Source organism: Cynara cardunculus (assembly GCF_001531365.2).
Source record: "Cynara cardunculus var. scolymus isolate 2C chromosome LG 8, CcrdV1, whole genome shotgun sequence".
NCBI classification, from domain to species: Eukaryota; Viridiplantae; Streptophyta; class Magnoliopsida; order Asterales; family Asteraceae; genus Cynara; species Cynara cardunculus.
In genome coordinates, this window is record NC_037535.1 from 615598 (window position 1) to 622629 (window position 7032).

Genomic DNA, 7032 nt, shown 5'->3' on the forward strand with positions numbered 1-7032 from the left:
GTTTTTCTCGTCCTGAACCAACCATGCATAATTGTCATGTAAATTTCGGTGATACATCTACAATGTTAATAAGAAGTTTTAGGCTAGAAAAATTGAAAACACCTAGCTCTCGTGCTAAATTGTCGAAGTCATGCATTGGTCAAATCGAAAGAACATACGTCGTGAAATTCGTTAAAACTCACTCAAATCATGTTGAATTACCACAAAAATTCCTACTCATGACGTGCTCATCATTTCGAACTTCGATTTATCAAAAATTGAAAGAACGCAAGGGTGTCCCCTTGGTTTATCGACCAAAACTGGGTGTTAATGCTTAAACGTGCATTACTTTTGTTATGGGACTCCGTTTAGGCCCATGACCAGTTAAATCAAAGCTTGGAACGAGTATCACGCCATGAGTGGAAGTTTGTGGTAATACAACATGATTTGAATGAGTTTCGACGAACTGCACGATGCATGTTCGTTCGATTTAGCCAATGCGTGACTCCGGCAATTTTTGGCACGAGAACAGTTTTTTTTTCAAGTTCTTTTCTGGTACCCTTGGGGTTTTCTCTCTTAGACCGACCGTGTCGGATTGCGATGAACATTTCCGTGGGTTTATCTACCATATTAATTAATGAGATATTTTCTACCAGAAAGAACTTGAAAAAAATTGTTCCCATGCCAAATTTTCGAATCCACGTATTGGCCAAATCAAGCGAAGGTGCTTCGTACAATTCGTTGAAACCCACTCAAATCATCGTTCCAAGCTTCTATTTGACTGGTTATGAGCCTAAAACGAAGTCCTATTGCAAAAGTGATGCACGTTTAAGCGCTACACCTATTTTTGGCTGATACAACAAGGGTATATCGTATGCGTACGTAGCACGAAGATTTCTTTAATTCATCCTCCAATGGATGGCATCATGAACGAAGTTTTCCATGAATTCTCCTACGAATCCTGCACCATCTCCGATGAAATCTCCGGCTACTCATGCCTCCTAATCTGATGCACCTTATTACTCTGATGACCACCAGATCTAAAGCTTTCCCATGTTTTCGAATTTATCCTTCAATGAAGTCAGACTCCAGGCTTTCTTATCCCTCCTTATTCTCGATCTTCATGGTTTATGGGTCACCAAGACTCGCTACCTATATAGGGACTGCTAAATCCATAACCACCACATCATCTTCTGTTTTTGAATCTTATCGATCTTCATCCTCTCCCTAGCACCTGGACTTGCTCCTAAAAGTCAAGAATTCAGGTTTTATTTTGATTTGGGTTTCAGTTTCGATTTGGGTTAAGTTTGATTTTTATGTTGAGGTTTTGTGATACCCCAAATTTTCGCTACGTCATAAACCACAAATAAATAATAAAGATCATTTATTAAATGAGATTCCAAACTCCTTAACCAAAAATTCTTACAGCCCAAGTCTTAGATAAATAAAAAATCTACGATGTCTTAAATGAGAAGTCCGTCCCATACTGATTAACACTACTATAAAACCAGGTATCAGCAAAAGAAAAAATTTCCCGCAGATCAGTGAGGGAGGGGGATCAGCGAGGAAATGAGTTTCTGCACAATCCCTCGCTAATTCCTCGCTAGGGATGGCAAAAAAAAACCGAAACCGACGGTGAAAACCGAAAACCAAAACTTTCGGGCCGGGTTCGGGGACATTTTATCGGGGACGGGACGGGGATCGGGGACGAATTCGGGGATTTTAACGGGGACGGGGGAGGGGACGGTGATCACCGGCCCGGCCCGGCCCGATATATATATATATATATATATATATATATATAGGGTTGAGTTCACGTGAGACCAGGGACGGACCCAGAAAATTTTTCATACGGTGGCACTGTTTGAATTTCAGGAAAATACGGTAGCACCTTCCAAAACGATACGGTAGCACCGTTAACAAACCTAAAAATTTTACCCTTCGGTGGCGAAATAATACGGTGGCACGTGCCACCCATGCCACCATACTAGGTCCGCCCCTGCGTGAGACCAAGAGTTTCTCGTGAGACCCGTAAGACCAATTTATGTTCATTGATCAACTTTATAAGTTAATGATCTAATGATCTAAATTGCACGGTGACAATTTTGTGATTACTGAGAAGTCTTGTGGCATTTATGAATGTTTATATTGTTAGAATGTACATCTAATCTAAGGGTTGAGAATTGGTCTTACGGGTCTCACGAAAAACCATTAGTCTCACATGATCTCAAGTGTATATATATATATATATATATATATATATATATATATATATATATATATATATATATATTATGATATCTTTAAAAAAAGTAACATTAAAATTTTTAAAAAAATTATCCACTTTACCTCAACAACCCAAATAAAACTCACGAAAAATCTAGATTATTTGTCAAAAACCATGATTTTAGTTGTATGATGTTCGAATTTTTTATTTATTTTTATATTGTAATCTAATACATTATTTGTAATTGGTTCAATTATGCTTGAGACATTTAAACTTAGATCTTAAAAAAAATTGTAATTTACTTTTAATTGTGAAAATTAACATATTGTAATTTTTTTCATATCGGTTTCGGGTTCGGGTTCGATTATAACCAACAATGAAAAAGAAAATTTTTACCCTTAACGGGTTCCCCAACGGGGATCGGGGAAACCGTGGGGACCCGATGGGGATCCCCGATAAGATCCCCGACAGGGATCGGGACGGTTACGGGGACGGTTTTAGCTATCGGTTTCGGGGACGGGGATACCAATACCCGGCCCGTTGCCATTCCTATTCCTTGCAGATCAGCGAGGGAATGAGTTTTTGGCAATTCTCTCGCTGATCTACAAGAGATCAGCGAGGGAATAAGTTTTTGGCATTTCTCTTGTTTATCCCTAGTTGATCAGCAAGGGATCAGGGAGGGAATGAGTTTTTGGCAATTCATAATTTTATGTTCTGAAGTTTAGATTTTTAATCTCGTTCATCTGCAGATTCGATCGTTTCTAAGACACATGAGACCGCTTTTTATTATGGACGATGCTCATCTGAAGGGGCCATACGTTGACATCATGTCCTTAGCGGTTGGCATGGATGGAAACAATGTGATCGTACTCATTTCAGTGGGAGTGGAGAAGACAAAAAGTGGTTCATCATGGACATGGTTTTTACGTAAGCCGAGGCACTGTATCGATAATGTGCCCAATTTAATCTTTGTAACCGATAGGGCTGCCTCTATCGATCTGGCCATACGAACTGTATTTTCTAACGCGCCCCACAAACTTTGTTGTCGGCATCTAAGCCAGAACCTGCGTCTAACCTCCAGTAAAGACAAAAGGAAACGGTGGACGTATTTATATACGTACGCATATTTACGTATATTTACGTAAGTATGTACGTATTTATATACATGTATTTTCAATCAACATCTATACATATATACATACAAAAATTGAAACTTTACATATATACGTATATATATATATATGTACGTATTTACATACGTACGCCTATTTACGTATATTTACGTATTTATGTACGTATTTTTATATGTATTTATATATGTATATATATACATACATACATTTCGATGACAAACACTACAAAAATGCTGGGTATCAGTGAGGGAAAATTCCCTCGCTGATCCGTCGCTGAAAGGGGTTTCCGTCGCTGATCCGTCGCTGATACTCCGTCGGTCAAACAGTCGTAGGTAATGCTATCAGCGACGGATCAGCGACGGAAATCAGCGACGGATCAGCGAGGGATGTATTTAGCGACGGATCAGCGACGGATTTGCGAGGGAACTTTCAGCGACGGATTTGCGAGGGAACTTTCAGCGACGGATTTGTGAGGGAACTTTCAGCGACGGATTTGCGAGGGAAATTCAAACACTTTCAGCGACGGATTTTCCCTCGCTAATCCGTCGCTAATTTGTAAAAAAAATAAAAAATAAATTTTTTAAAAATACATAAATCCTGTATTTATTTTTAAAAAACCTGAAAATAATAATATATAACAAACCAAATTTGTGAACAAAATTAACCATTTCATACGATTTAAAATATGGATTCTTACAATTTTAAATTCAATTCATACAATTTAATCTTCGAATACATACAACCTAACTATCAGGATCTGGGGGAGGTGAGAAAACGTATTCTGACTGCCGCATAAACGCAGCAAAATGCTTCGATAATGCGGCCTGTTGGGCTAATGCAGCAGCTTGTCTGGCCTGTTCAGCTGCTGAGGCAACTTGTCTGGCCTCCAAATCTGCCCTATTCTTCCGTTCGGTCTCGAGTTCCTCTTCTACCCTTGACAACTTATCTCTCAACTCCGTTACCTGTAAATATTCAATATTCTTCGAAATCAGTAATTTGTTCGCAATTTTAGTAAAGATTCAGCCTGAAGTGTTCACCCAAGTCAATTGTAAATGGTGATTCTGACAAGATAATACTAGTGCAAAGAGAAAAAACCGAAATGACATACATGAGACCGTCCAATATGCAATGTTAGCATTGTATGACCAAGTTCTAGCAGAAGAGCGCCCAAATGTTGCATTGCAATCCCAGACTGCATGGCCTCTGTCTGAATCTRGGTTCTCACTGTGACATTAGTAGTATGCTCCTCTTCCTCTAGTCGTCCTGCTGTATGCTACAAATTACAAGGCAAATTCTTAGTTAAATGATCATCAGAAAGTTATAACTAATTTTAGGTCATCTAAGCAAAAACATGAACGCAACCAAGAATGAACTTGAGTGAGAACCACGGTACATTAGGATCAAGATACAACCAAAACATAGAGAAACTTCCATGTTTAATTCAGAATTGCCATTTAGATAAGAGACTAAGTGGACCAATAATGCATAAGGCATCTTCAAGTAAGTAGCTCTCAAGGACTCTACTACTGCAGTCACTAATTTATCTTAATCCCTAAACAGCAAAAAGAGTGACACAAGAAAGAACAGATCTCCTAAATATGTGGATATGAAAACCAGAAGAGCATAAGAAGGAAGAAAAGCATGGTATAGAGAATGGAAAGTACAGATAAAGAATCAATAGCGGGCCCGCTGAGAAGACGTTGTGTACGTCGCAGAACAACTGCCAAAACTGTTGGTGATAGCAAACCATGACCATTTGAAGGCAATTCTACAGCCGGTATGCCTTCTGTACTAACTGAAGGGTGGTTTGGCTGATAYGCTACAAAAAGCTCCAAAAGTAAAGGTCATATAAATCATGCAAAGAAGGAATTGTTATGTTAATAGCAAGAAGATAATTGAGTTATTACCATTCTGTGATAATGCTTGTTCCATGCGGTTAATAAACTCAGAAAGTGTGTTTAGGGAATCAGGAATTGGCTACAGGCATACAACAAACATACAAAGTAAGGTTGTGTATCGAATCCAAAAGAAACTTTATACATATAAAGGAAGTTTAAAACATGTTACTACCGTAGCAAGCGTAGGTACAATTGTTGTTGCTGCTAAGGGGTTTTGTAACCCTTGAGGCATAGATTGACTGGGACTTCTAGGCTGTGACTGGTTTCCTGATTGACCGTGATTGCTGACATTTGCTCCTGTTTCATTTCCTTGGGCAACTTGCACGGGAATATTGGACTGTAACCAAGTAGATGATCAACATATATCAAGCAGTAACCTCATTAGCACTTGATTTTTCTTTTAGCAAACTGTAAAAAGACCAATTAGATTTCCAAGATCTCCAAAAAATAATGTACTATTCAGATCTTTGTTGATGTATAAATAACAATATACATATTTGGATAACATCTATATATTTATGTTACAGGGGATCATATGTCTATTGGGATTGTATAGATTTTTTTAAAAATGGCATATGCAACTGTACACGATCTGGACATACAGTATGGAAAAATGACAAACCACTGTAAGTCATGCTACAAAGGAATCTCAGTTTGACATATGACTTACCTCTTAAGATGGAGATGTCATTAAGACAAAATGCAAGCAAAACAACAGAAGGGTAGAGGTCCCGTAAAATGGGAAGATGCAAACTGATCAGGATTATACTAAAAATTCAAGTTGTACAATTTAGGCGTAAGAAATGCAACACAGAGATACAAACAAAAGTATGCAGTGGGGGTTCATGGCATGAAGCATATGGGATACTTGAGGTAAAAAAAAAAAAAGCAAAGTAGTTATTTGTAGCTGAGACACAACTGATAAATGATACATTAATTTCCCATAAATTGAAGTGAGTATGTATAGCTTTTCTCATTTGCGAGGCATGCTTATGGACCAAAATAAAATTAGCTTAATTTATCCACTTGAATAATGGAAGTGAGTATGTATAGCTTTTCTCAGAACGGCCCCAATCACCTTGAATGGGGAAAAAGGTTTAAACTATAATGGCCATTAGAAAGCCACTAATGCTCACTTTATTGACAACATATTACAGAAGGCAAGGAATTGTGATTCAGATGGTTGTCTAGCCACTAGATGCAGAGTATGTCCACTTTCAACGTCTATAAAATGTCAAGGCTTTCACTTGAGAACATACGTCTATAGGATACGATATTCGAAAAGAAGGTCACATACGATATTCGGAAGCCATCCAAGGAGACGGTGGAATAGGACGGCGACGGTGACGGCGACGGTGGAATAGGACGGCGACGGTGGACGGAACAGGATGGCGACGACGGTGGCGGCGACGGTGGCGGCGACGGTGACGGCGACGATAATAGATTAGCACGGTGACGGTCGGATCCTTCGCCGGTGGTCGCGTCTCTCTCTCTCTCTCGATATCGCGTCTCTCTCTCTATCTCTCGATATCGCCTCTCTCTATCTCTCTCTATCGCCTCCCTTTCTCTCTCTCGATAAACAGACGGCAGGCTCGAGCTTTGACCTAGATAAATTGAAATAGATTCAGCGACGGAAATATTCCGTCGCAAATATATTACATCATTTAACCTTTCATTGTGCAGTCGATATATATATATATATATATATATATAAATATATATACAGTTTATTTCTTTTACAACCTTGTGTATTTGTACAACCCTTGCAACCCAATTAATTGAGATATTTATATAA